Source organism: Medicago truncatula, chromosome 8 (genome assembly GCF_003473485.1).
Source record: "Medicago truncatula cultivar Jemalong A17 chromosome 8, MtrunA17r5.0-ANR, whole genome shotgun sequence".
Lineage (NCBI taxonomy): Eukaryota > Viridiplantae > Streptophyta > Magnoliopsida > Fabales > Fabaceae > Medicago > Medicago truncatula.
In genome coordinates, this window is record NC_053049.1 from 12,783,855 (window position 1) to 12,797,211 (window position 13,357).

The window sequence follows — 13,357 nt, forward strand, 5'->3', positions numbered from 1 at the left end:
CCATGTGTTGTTAAAGAAGTACCTACGAAGATTATACGATGTGAATTATATGATGTTGACTAAAATATTGCTATGTTGTTTAACATGTTGATTATGATATTGTTATATTGTTATGTTGTTATGATGTTGTATATGATACTGATTATAATGTTATGATGTTGTTTACGATGTTGATTATATGATGTTATTATGATGCTATATGTTGTGATGTATATAAGTGTTATTATTAAGTGATGAATATGTTGTTCTATATATGATTAATATTATTAAGTGAATAATATGTTATGTTATTGATGATGATCGAATGTTGTGATTACTTGGTAATTGTTTATCAAAGATGATATGATGTTTAAGATGATATTGTTTAAGATGATTATGTTTAAGATGTTTATGTTGAAGATTTATGATGTTGATTTTGGTGTTAGTATGTGTTGATTATATTTTTATAAGATGATGAATATGTTGTTATTATAAGAAGATGAATATGTTGTTGTTATATTATTATATTATGAAGAGATGATGTATATATAATTATTATTATTATTAAGTGAATATCATGCTATGTTGTTGTTATATTATTATATTATGACGAGATGATGTATATATAATAATTATTATTATTAAATGAATATCATGCTATGTTGTTGTTATATTATTATATTATGACGAGATGATGTATATATAATAATTATTATTATTAAGTGAATATCATGTTACGTTGTGGTTATATTATTATAAGAAGATGTTTATGTTATGATGTAGATAATTATTACTATTAATAAGAGATGATTACATTGTGTTGTTTTAAAGTTATTAGTGATGATGATATCTATGAGTTGTTAAGTGTACTTGATGATGTTTATGTTAAATTGATAAGTTGTCTTTTATTCATGAATTGATAATGAGATGTTTGATGAATAAGTATTATTACGAATTAAAGATGTTGTTATGTTGTATATGAACTATGATGTGATGATCTATGTTGGTTATGATTTGGTTATTATGTGTTATATGATGATGTTTATAATGTGATGAATATGAAGTAAATGATAATTAGAAGTTGGTTGAACTATTAAGAATTATTACATGAAGAATTATTATTACTAATAGATGAAGTTATTTATGTTGTTAAATATAATTATTGAATTATATGTTTGATATTATTGTTTTGTGAAATATCACCCCTTCTGCTTGAAAATGTTGCTCTTCGTATGAGTAACTTGCAGGTATTAATGATTAGTAGGAGTGGTGGCTCAAGTGTCTCTAGGTGCTCTGATACGTAACGGGATGGGAACTTTGTTATTGCTTTCTATTCCTTACGTATTGTTTTTGAAGAATTATGACTATGTTTTTAGAATGGATTTTTATGACATAATTGTAAAGAGGTCTTAGTGCCAAAGACTGGTTTTAGTTATTGAATAAATTCCGCTGCGAAGTATTAAAGATTTTGTTATTGAATTTTAAAGGATAAATAGTTATTTATTCAGTTTATGATTTTATAAAAAGAAGTGTAGCATTCCGTTTACGTGAATAACTTTGATTATTAAATGAAATTTTTATGTTGGGAAAATGGGGTGTTAAAGAAATTGACCTTAAAGTACCCCTACTCGGTAGACATGAAGAAGGAAGGTGGTAACAACCATGATACTGTTTTATATATATATATATATATATATATATATATATATATATATATATATATATATAATTAAAAAATTTCATGTGAGAATGGTGACCTGGTTAATTCAAGATTTAGAAAAAAAACATTTGGCTCATAGGGAACATACAAAGCAAGATATATGTTTTCTAATACTTTCGATTTCATCTTTTAAATGTGATACCAATTCACAATTTATAAGTAACCCTCTCACTCGAAATAAACTTATCTGAGATAAAGAGTATATTAAATATGGGCACATCTTCCAACAAGGTTAATTAGATCCTTTTAATTTCTCGAAAGAAGTAGAAGTCTCCATTAGGAGAGAGCTAAATACAAACTTATGAAGAAAAAAATAATAACAATTCAATGTTATTTGAATTCTGTATTTAATTTTGGAAATTATCTCTCTTCAAATGATAAATTTAATTGCTAATTAAGCCATACCATCAGGGTTTTCATCTAAACTCCATTTAAGTTCTTGGAAGCTAGACGCATGTAAAAATAAATTATTCAGAGCTAACATTAAAAATTATTAAATAAAGTATTTATGTGTCCTCCTCTTTTTCATCCACCTCTTTCTAGCTTCGTCACGTTCGATTCGATGATCACACAAGAGTTAAATGGATATGCACATGAAGAAAAATCAAAAGTGGACATAATATTTGAGGTATTTCATAAGATAATAAAAACTCAATTCTGAAAAAAGCACGGCTCTTTTTTTACTTATGATTTGCCTTTAAACTTTGCATTACCATTGTCATTACTTTGCGTTTTTCAGTGTAGTATTTTTGGTTTATGCACGCATACAATATTGTTATTTAAGAAAAATTCTATATGTTTGTGATTCTTACATCGAAAATATTTTACATTATAGTCATGTAGAAATGGGATTCATTTTAAACCATAAACAAACCTCACCCGTCAAATTGTTTCTTATTATCAACTCACAAAAGGACACCCAATATGAAGTAAATAAAAATAAAAAACATCAAAATTCATTCATTAAAATATAACATTGATGCAAGGAACACAAGGAATTTGTGCGGCACACGAAACACACATACAAAATAAAAGTACTCTCGGGTGTTAATTATTTAGAAGATGTAACAGACTATTGCTCGGACAAACGACCTAACCAATTAGTCTGATGGATGACCCGAATAATTAAAAATAGATATATAGTGAATTTGACTTTTAATTACCAGCTATATATAGCTAGTAATTAATTATGATGATTTAATTATTGAGGATCTCTTGTGCTTTTTTCTCGAGGGAGAATGGTTTTCCATTGGGGTTTGACGCGGAGTCATTGGCATTCCAAATGAAAATGCCACGAAGTGACTGAGTGCTGTGGAGATCGACACAACCCTCAAGGAAGTCCTCTCGTGAAAGTTTACCTTTACCGGCGTCAGCTGGATCGGTGCTGGCTCCCGCTAGAAGTTTTTTAGAACCGTATTCATCTGATAGATTAAGAAAGAGGTTCACAAACTCGTCCTTTGACTTGAGAGTATCGATATAGAATTGGTAGTTAACCCAATTAATATCGTTGGTGCGAGCCAAGTAGAGTGTCTTGTAGTGTTTTTGGGTTTCATGCGATGGAGCAATGGATACCACATCGATGCCTACATCTTTCTTGAGTCTTTTTATAACGTCCCCGATGCAGTAGGAGAAATCTTCTTCACTAACATCTGGATGGATGTACTCATAGTTGATATCAATGCCATCAATTAAATTGTAGCAGGAGTTGGTTCTGTTGTATAATTGGAAGATTTTTTTAAGGGATTCGACAGCATTGTCACACCATTCGAGTTTGTGTGCAGGATGGAATGGATATTTAGTATCACGGCCTCCAATGCTTATTACCACCTTCACATTGCCATGGTTGGTCTTGATATCATCAACATTGTCTGGACCAAAGAAAGGAATCTTCCAACTGGCGTTGAAAATTCCGGTGCCTTTTCCATCGACGTAAGTCTCATGGGCAAAGCCCAAAATGAAATGGAATTCAGGGATGTGGCGGCCGATAATATCAGCTGGGAAATTATTTAAAGAATCTGGGTAGGACTTCACGCCAATGTATTCTCTAAAAATGACTGGATTCACATCATTGTCACCGATGATAGGAGCTGTTGACATTTTGGAGGATCGATATATGAGAAATTAATATATACTTTGTTTTTTGTGTTTTCCTTATGTTGGGGTTTAGATAGATTGGAATGAGTAACTCTAATTTATGCATTCCCTTTTATAAGGCTACTTCTCCTTCTTAATGATGTCATCTGCATTTGTCATACCATTACATCTTATGTTTATCTAATCATTTTTAATTTCCATCAACCAATGGTGGAGAAATATGCATCCAAATTTCCTCTATGTATATTAATTAATTTAATAACACCAAATAATTAACAAGGAAGGTCTACGAGATGAGCTTCACATGTTTATACTCATAAGATTCTTAATCAAATTATTATGATCTACATCCATTTCATGTTCAGACTATGGTTGTTAGGAGATTTGAAAAAATTATTCGTCATATTTCTCAACTCAACTGAGGGGCTCATTTCCTACAAATCTTATTCAAAATATAACATGATTTATGAACCTATTCGTATTGTTTGATAGTATTTGTTTGAGATTTTAGAGTGTACTCCTGTAGACAAGTTCATATAGAGCTTGCTTTGCTCCGACTTTAAAAGAGGCTACCACAAATGGATGGTACGATTGAACATCTTAGATTACTTTTATGGATTAAATATGTTTTTAGTCTCTATAAATATACCAAATTTTCGTGTTAGCCCCTCTAAAATTTTCCTGCAACGGTTAGTCGCTATAAGAATTTTAATCACTACTTTTGATCCCTATTTTTAAGTTAATTTTAGTATTTCTTTTAATGAAATGTGTAGATTATTGTAAAAATATTTCCCAAAAAAATTAGAATTTTTTAACAAAACATAAATTTAATATGAATTTTTAACCAAATAATAAGGAAGGACTACGAGATGAGCTTGAAGCTTCACACGTTTATGAACCCTCATATTTCTCAACTCAATTGAGGGTCTCATTTCCTACAAATCATATTCAATGAGGTTGCATGTGTTTAAACCTTCTGGCAGCAATCTGATTTGTTCCTTTTTTTATTATTTCCTTATTTAATTTGCTTATTTTTCTAGTTTGGGTTGTACTGCATTTGTCATACCATTACATCTTATGCTTATCTAATCATTTTTAATTTCCATCGAACAATCGTGGAGATGAGCTTGAAGCTTCACCTTCACATGTTTATGAGTACTCATCATAAGATTTAATCAAATTTTTATTAAGATACATCAACCACATGTTCACACTATGGCTGTTAGGAGAATTGACAAAATTAACCGTCATATATTTCTCAACTCAATTGAGTTGAGGGGTTCATTTCCTACAAATCATATTCAAATAAAATATGATTTATAAACCTATTTCGTATTGTTTGATAGCATTCGCTTGAGATCTTAGAATGTACTCTTGTCAGCTAGTTTATACAGAGTTTGCTTTGCTTCGACTTTAAAAGAGGCTATCACAAATGAATAGAGGGATTGAACATCTTATATTACTTTTTTTTCCAGGAAAATTTAGTTTAGTTAGTACTTCGGCCGTATCGAGTTTGCAAAAGAAATATAATACAATTAATTTCTATTTTTCCATTAGTTTTATCACCTTATTTGCTAATTCTTTTCTAAAAGAAATCTTATTAGTTATGATATTATTAACTTCTTATTGCTAGAGAAAACAAGCCAAAATAATTTTTCTCTAAACACAATAATGCAAAACTGTATAATGTTGGTGATAGAGATTAATCCAATTGATAAGAAGTTAAGAGTGAGGATTTAACTTCCATTATCGGTGTGATGAGCTCATGAAATTAGAGTTGTCAAATAGGCATATCTAAACACTGTGGTATGAATATTGGGATGGTCCGCTTGTTATTGTGTACACATTGTTAAACATTTATTTGGACCGACATATTATTTTTTGTTCATTCACTCATTTAGTTTTCTTTTCAAAGTTGATATAATTTTTTTTTGTTCATTCACTCATTCACACTATGGTTTTGGAGTTTTGAATATTTATTATCATGGTTTTTGGGTGCCAAGCCATTAATTGGTCTTGAACTCTTTGACCGTTGATATCTCTCTTTTTTCTTGGGAAGGGTAAAAGGAGAAAAACCCTTAAAAAGTTCTAGATTCGGGGGTCGTTTTCGCTACGGGAAGGTGTTAGGCACCCGGAGCGATTATGGTATTCCATAAGAACCGCTCTCCTAAGTTTATTTCTACGCTTTAGTTTTATTGCCTATTTGTAAAAAAAAAGAAGGTATGATTAGTGAAGAATGGGGGTGAGAAGAAGTAAAATTTGATTTTATTTCGGCTTGGAGGAGTTTTGACTCATTGCCTACGTACCCTTTTAAGGGATCAAAACCCGATCGTAGTTCATTCTCAAAAAAAAGTTATTGTTTTTGTTGGTTGATTTTAAGTTTGAAAAGAGATTTTGAAGAATAGAGATGAGAGGCCTCAAGGGCATGAGGTTTGGAAAAAAAAGTGAGGTGGAGTTAGCTTTTTCAAAATGAAGTCCAAGTATAGTTAAAGTTTATTAGAAATTTTATTTAAGAAAATAAAAGGGAAATAAGGAGTTTTGACTCCTATCTTATTTTCAAAAAAGTTTTCAAGTGAGGTTATTTGCATGTTTTGGAAAAAGTTGGATTTTCTCTAAGTGTTTAAACCTAAGCGTTCATCTAACCATACAATCCTAGCCATACATCTACACATGCAATCCTAGGCATACATCTAGGGTGAGTGTGTGCGTGCCGGTGCGTCATAGTGTCCATAGTCCATATTACAAAAGTTGCCTAAATACATTCTATGGCCCCTTTGCCAAGCTACAAACCAATGATAACAAATTACATCACCAAATGAATTAAAACTTGCAAAAAATAAATGCTAGGCTAAAGAAAGTGGAGGAGGTAGTGAAATGCTATGAAATGTATGGCACATGAGATGAAAATGTTAGTAAGATAAAGCATAGAATAAAAGGAGTGCACAAAAAAATATTAAGAGGAAAGACATAAAAGAAACTAATAAAGTGACAAAATGTGCATGAGAATGGTCATAAGACTCTAGCATAGATATGACCCATAATCCCTTCATCGTGGCATTTTTAGAAGTCTTGTTTTGTGCCATAATGTGAAAAAATAGAACATATTTGATGCTAAAGTTTATAGCACACGTGGCACTTTATTTACTAGCAAAAATGCATACTAATTGCAAGCCAAGAAGGGAGATGAAATTGAGACATACAAGCAGCAAATCAAACATGTAATCAGCAACAAATTTATCACAAAATTGCATTCCAAAAGTTCAAATCACATGTCAACAAGTCATGAGGGATATGCTACTAAAAAATGCACAAGTTTATGTCTAAACACACTAATTAACCAAGAAATATCACATGCTTTTTTTTATCATTTTAAAACCATTGAGAAATATAAAAAAAAGACATGAAAATACATCAAGATACATGTGATAATTTTTGGAGATTTTTTTAGAGAAAATTTTAAGCGTGCAGGGGTTCAAACAGCAAAGAAAAATGGTGCCAATAGCAGGAAAATAAACAAAAACGTAAAAGAACAAAGCCCAAACCAAAGGCCCAACACACTAGAACCCAGATTGCACAGGAGACATTGGATTGATCCAGAGTAGGAAACCCTAGATCCAACGGCCAGGAATGGAGGGGATTGGACCGGTCCTGGACCGGTCCGGTTCACTGGCTATATAAACACAATTAGCACCGGTTTTTTTATTTTACACTCTTCTTCCTCTCTCTAAACCCTTCTCTCTCTAAACTCTTCTCTCTTCTCTCACCTCCCACCTCTCACCGGATTCTGGAAAAATGGAAGATCTTCATCTTCCCCGGTGAGGCTTGTTCCTCCGGCGTGGTGGCCGGCCGCCCAAGGGTGGCGGCGCCGCCGCCGGAGTTGAACGAACTTCACCGTTTTCAAAAAAACTTACGTTTTCAGACATCCTTTTTCATCCTAAACACGAATATGGCACTGGATTTTACATGCAAGGCGTGAATCAACGTAGATCTACAGTTTTGTGTTACGGTTTTGAGAATTTTTCTTTTTAGGTTTTCAAAGAATTTTTGAAAGAAACTTGTAAAACTTTAAGATCTACATTGATTCTGTGTTCGCTATCTCTCTGGCACTCGTTCTTGCTTACAACTTCTGGATTCCTATGGATCTATGTTTTGCTTACGGTTATGATTTTTTTATGATTCTGGAAACTTTTTGGATTCTGTTTGCAGGTTTAACTATGATTAACACTTTTGAGGGAGGAAATGAGTTTTACGTGTTTTACCTGCGGTTTCAAACGGAGATTTCGAAACGGAATCTTTGAGAAACTTGAATTCTGGTGCTGTTTGTTGATTTCGTTCTTGAATCCGAAAACGAACCGGTGTTCTTGTTTCTTCTTCTTCGCCAGTTTAGATCTTCGTTTTCTTTCCCTCTTCTTCTTCACTCTGATCTCTGTGATCGTGCTGGGATTCGTCGCCAAACGGTGATGGATCTGCGCTTGAATTGCAGAGAAAATAGTTCTATGATGATGATTCTTCAATGAATCACTGAGAACTGTGATGGATCTGTGCTTGAATTTCGTGTTGATTTTTGATGATTTTTGGTTGAATCCGAAACGGTTAGGGTTTGTGATTGTTCAGTGTTCTTGATGATTTCTGGGTTTTTGATCCGTAACTGAAAGGAGAGAGATTGTGATTTCTGTTTGTGATGTGGCGTGTAATTCATGGGTCTGTGTGGCACTGTACACCTTTTATAGCTTGACATGTGTGCTTCTGAACCAATGAGAAAGTGACACCTGGACCTGCAGAAAAAAATGGCACGGCCTTGGCAAACTTGGCTTCTGGACCTTTCTGCAAAAACAAAGAATTTGGGGACTAAACTGCAAAATTAATTAAAAAAGGCTTGAAATGAAATTTAAAAAACAGTTTGGACAAAATGCAATTTTGGGACCTCAATTGAGGGACCAAAATGCAATTAAAAATAAAATTGAGTAAAAAACGTAATTTGACCAAACGTAAAGCGAAACAAAAAATAAAACTGACAAAATGGACTAAAACGAACCAATGGCCTAAATGAGGTACTTCAAAGTAACCTCTCTATGCCAAAATTTTGTGTGAAATGACCAAAATGCCCCTAGGGCTAAAATTGACCTAAACAGAATCAAATTGACTTGACACTGACTCAGATGCAAGTTTGAAATGAATTTAACAAGGTTTACTGATGAAATGCAAAAAAAAACAATCTGAAAAGACTCAGAGACAGTCACAAGGATGAAAATGGGTCCCACTGCAGGAAATGACCAAAATACCTTTCTGTATGACTTTTGCAAATTTTGAAATAAACTGTAGAAAAAGCAATGTAATGATTCAGAGACACTTTTGAATGACTTACAAGACAAGTAAAGACATTTCGAAAGGTTTTATGCAAGAAAAACATAGGTAAAATTGTGATTGAAAATACTGCGAGGCAGAGACAATTTGAACTGTGCAGTTGAAATTTGATAATTGACAAAGTTTGAAATGAAATTGGGCCCAGTATTTTTAGGTCCAAAAACAGGGTATAACAGCTGCCCCTATTTAAGTTTCTTTGTCTGGAGAGTCAAGAGACGGAGTCTTTGGCTTGACAGGACGAAGATACTTAAATATTAGCATTTGCACTGTGTTTGGACGTAAAAATACGCCTACCCATTTTCAAATAATATGCATGCCATGCATCATTTGGATTATGAATGCAAGACCTCATGGGGATTGGTATTAACAAAATATGTCGTATCCATTGCGGGATTGGTAGACATTGACAAAGATAGTGAATAGCAGAGTAACGGGAAACCAGAAACAAATTGGACAGGTACAAGCTGTTCTTGGATTCAAACTAGCCACTTGACCGGGAATGAAACAAACAGACAACTGTGAGTTGTTCTTATGGATTCGAACTGGTCACTTCACAGGGGATAGAGGTTACTGGACAAACATGAGTTGTTCTTATGGATTCGAACTGGTAACTCACTTGGGGACATTGGAAAGTGCGAGTTGTTCTTATGGATTCGAACTGGTGACCCTACTGGGAAAAAGAGAAAATTGGCAAGTACGAGTTGTTCTTACGGATTCGAACTGGTGACTCGACTGAAAACAAGGCAAATAGACAGGTGCGAGCTTGTTCTTGGATGCGAACTGGTTACTCCACCGGACCGAAACAGATAGACAGGTACAAGCTGCTCTTGGATTGAGCTAGTCACTTGACCAAACGGAAACATATTGACAGGTACGAGCTGCTCTTGGATTGAGCTGGGCACTCGACCGATAACATAAGCAAATTGATAGGTACAAGCTGTTCTTGGACTTGAACTAGCCACTTGACCAAACAGAAACATATTCACTGGGGATTGGTTTTTTATTTGACAAAATATAGATTGAGATTGACTTGACGTCGATTTGAATTGAAAGGCAGAAATTGACCGATATTATTGGCTCACAAGGTTTTGGCAGAGAACCTGACATGAGTATTGAATTGAGACTGATGTTGACATTGGAAATGCGATATGCGTGGATGATATAACAGTTTCATTAAATGCATGGGCACGTAATATGCATGATTATGCATGTATGAATGCTTGTAATGCATGACTGTTGGCATTTTGTAGGCACGACTTCACGGGGAAGACAAGACGTCAGAGTATTGGGCACGTAGTGGCTCGTGCTATATTACACATTCTTGGAAATCCTCTTTGGAGATGACGTCGTTGGGAGACGTATCGGAACCATGGCTGAGGGCAGGTAGGTATGCAACTTGCTGGGGATAGAATCTCGGAAGACTCTACTGGGAATAATGCCGGATTTACCGTGGACGTCGCATCTGTGGTCAATGCTTTTTGCATATTATTTTCTCAATTTTCATTCATTCATTTTTTATATCCCATTTTTGCCTGGATCGCCCTTTCGGGTTTTCGATCCACCGGGGAAATAAATTCTTTTCAATGCCCCATTTTTGCCTGAACTGCCCTTTCGGGTTGTCAATCCAGCGGGGTGCTCATTTTTGCCTAAGCCGCCCTTCCGGGTTTTCAACTTAGCGAGCCTATTCATTTTCATGCATTTTCATTCTGTTTTTTCATTCTTGCCATTGACCACAGACTATCCTGGAGGAGAACCTGCTTGTAACATATATTGAAATAGACATCAACATACTCTCGCTCATGCATGTTTCATTTGAATGTACCCTGTTGCTCAGGTTTGCTTTTCAAAATAGACAAAAAGTTTTCAATTTTCAAAATGTTTGTTTCAAGCATTGTCATTATCAAAATAGAAAGAAAATGTTTTTGTATATAGCTTTGAAAGTAGAAGAAAAATAGAGTTTCAAACAAAAGCACAAGCTCAAATTGATGTATAAGAGTGGTGGTCAGCCGAAGGCGTGACTCCACGGATTTACAAAGCTTGGAAAATGGTAATTTTTATTGGTTGGTGGTACATTGAACACGGTAATCATTACATTTCCTGAAAACTTTGAATTCGCAAGCATAGGAGCTTTTGATGAAGATAGTCATTAACAGCTGCAGATGCCCCAAGGGAGACGGTGGTTGGCCAGATATAGTTACTTGCCTTTTGTTTCAATCTCATTTTTGCATGAACCGCCCTTCCGGGTTTTCGGTTCATCGAGACGCTCATTCTTGCCTGAGTTGTGTACAATCTCAGCGAGCTTTATATATATTTTTTGTCCCTTATTTTTGCCTGGACCGCCCTTTCGGGTTTTCGATCCACCGGGAAGCGCATTTTTGCCTAGGCCGCCCTTTCGGGTTTTCGACCTACCACGCTGTTCTTTTCATATTTCTAGGCAAAGTATTTCTTGACTATATCGGCATTCACTGGATTTGGAAGTTCTACACCATCCATGTGTGTAAGGATTAAAGCACCACCGGAGAAGGCCTTCTTGACTACATAAGGACCTTCATAGTTTGGCGTCCACTTGCCCCTTGGGTCGGGTTGCTGGCTTACCCTCCTTTTCAATACAAGTTCCCCTACCTTGAATTCTCGAGGATGGACTTTCTTGTCAAAAGCAGTCTTCATTCTTGCTTGATATGACTGTCCACGAGCCATGGCATCCATACGTTTTTCCTCAATCAAATTCAACTGATCATACCGGCTTTGGCACCATTCAGCCTCAGATAACTTTGCTTCCATGATCACACGGAGAGATGGGATCTCCACTTCCAAAGGAAGAACCGCTTCCATACCATATACAAGAGAGAAAGGGGTTGCCCCGGTTGAACTGCGCACAGTAGTATGGTAGCCATGCAGAGCATAGGGTAACATCTCATGCCAGTCCTTGTAAGTGGTTACCATCTTCTGGACAATTCTCTTGATATTCTTGTTGGCGGCCTCAACTGCACCATTCATCTGAGGTCTGTAAGGAGAAGAGTTATGATGCTCAATTTTGAATTCTTCACAAAGAGCTTGCACCACATTGTTGTTCAGGTTGGTACCATTGTCGGTAATAATCTTGCTGGGAACACCATATCGACAGATGATGTTGTTCTTGATGAACTTAGCTACCACTTGCTTGGTCACATTGGTATAAGATGCTGCTTCAACCCACTTGGTGAAGTAGTCAATTGCCACTAAAATGAAACGATGACCATTTGAAGCCTTCGGTTCAATTCTTCCGATCATGTCGATGCCCCACATTGAGAACGGCCATGGGGATGAAATAACATTGAGAGCGTGCGGAGGCACATGAATCTTATCAGCATAGATTTGACATTTGTGGCATTTTCTGGCGTACTGGTAGCAATCATGCTCCATGGCCATCCAGTAGTAACCTGCTCGTAACAATTTCCTTGACATAGTATGCCCTGTAGCATGGGTCCCGAAGGTGCCGTCATGTACATCATGCATTAACTGCTCCGCTTCATGTTCATCAACACATCTTAGCAATACCATGTCATAGTTTCTCTTGTACAGAATATCTCCATCTAACAGGAATCTACTGGCCAATCTTCTCAGGGTCTTCTTGTCTTGTTTGGAAGCACCCGGCGGATACTCACGGCTTAGCAAGAACTGTTTGATGTCATAGTACCAGGGTTTATAGTCAACCACATTTTCACCAGCCTGATCGATCACATCCCCAATAGCAAACACATGCGAAGGTCTATCAAGGCGTTGCACTTTGATTATTGGCACATCATTCCAATGGTTTACCCGAAACATGGAGGATAGAGTAGCAAGAGCATCAGCCATTTGGTTCTCATCACGAGGAATATGGTGCAGCTCAACCTTTGTAAAATATGTCAGAAGACGTCTCGCATAATCCCGATAAGGAATCAACTTAGCATGGTGGGTCTCCCATTCCCCCTTTATCTGATTAATGACGAGCGCAGAATCTCCATAGATGTCGAGGTGTTTGATTCTCATGTCAATTGCTTCCTCGATCCCAAAGATACATGCTTCGTATTCAGCCATATTGTTGGTACATTCGAACAAAATTCGGGCGGTAAAAGGAATGTGATGCCCCTGCGGGGATACAATGACTGCCCCAATTCCTTTACCATAAGCATTGACAGCACCATCAAAGATTAAACCCCACTTGCTATTGGGATCTGG

The 13,357-nt window shown here is 35.6% G+C and overlaps 1 pseudogene across 1 annotated transcript; it reads right to left on the minus strand.

Moving 5' to 3' along the window:
- Positions 1-2,624: 2,624 nt before the first annotated feature.
- Positions 2,625-3,878, minus strand: LOC120577292 (chitinase 2-like; annotated as a pseudogene). The gene has a single exon (XR_005643360.1). The product of XR_005643360.1 is annotated as a chitinase 2-like (transcript).
- Between the last annotated feature and the right edge of the window lie 9,479 nt (positions 3,879-13,357).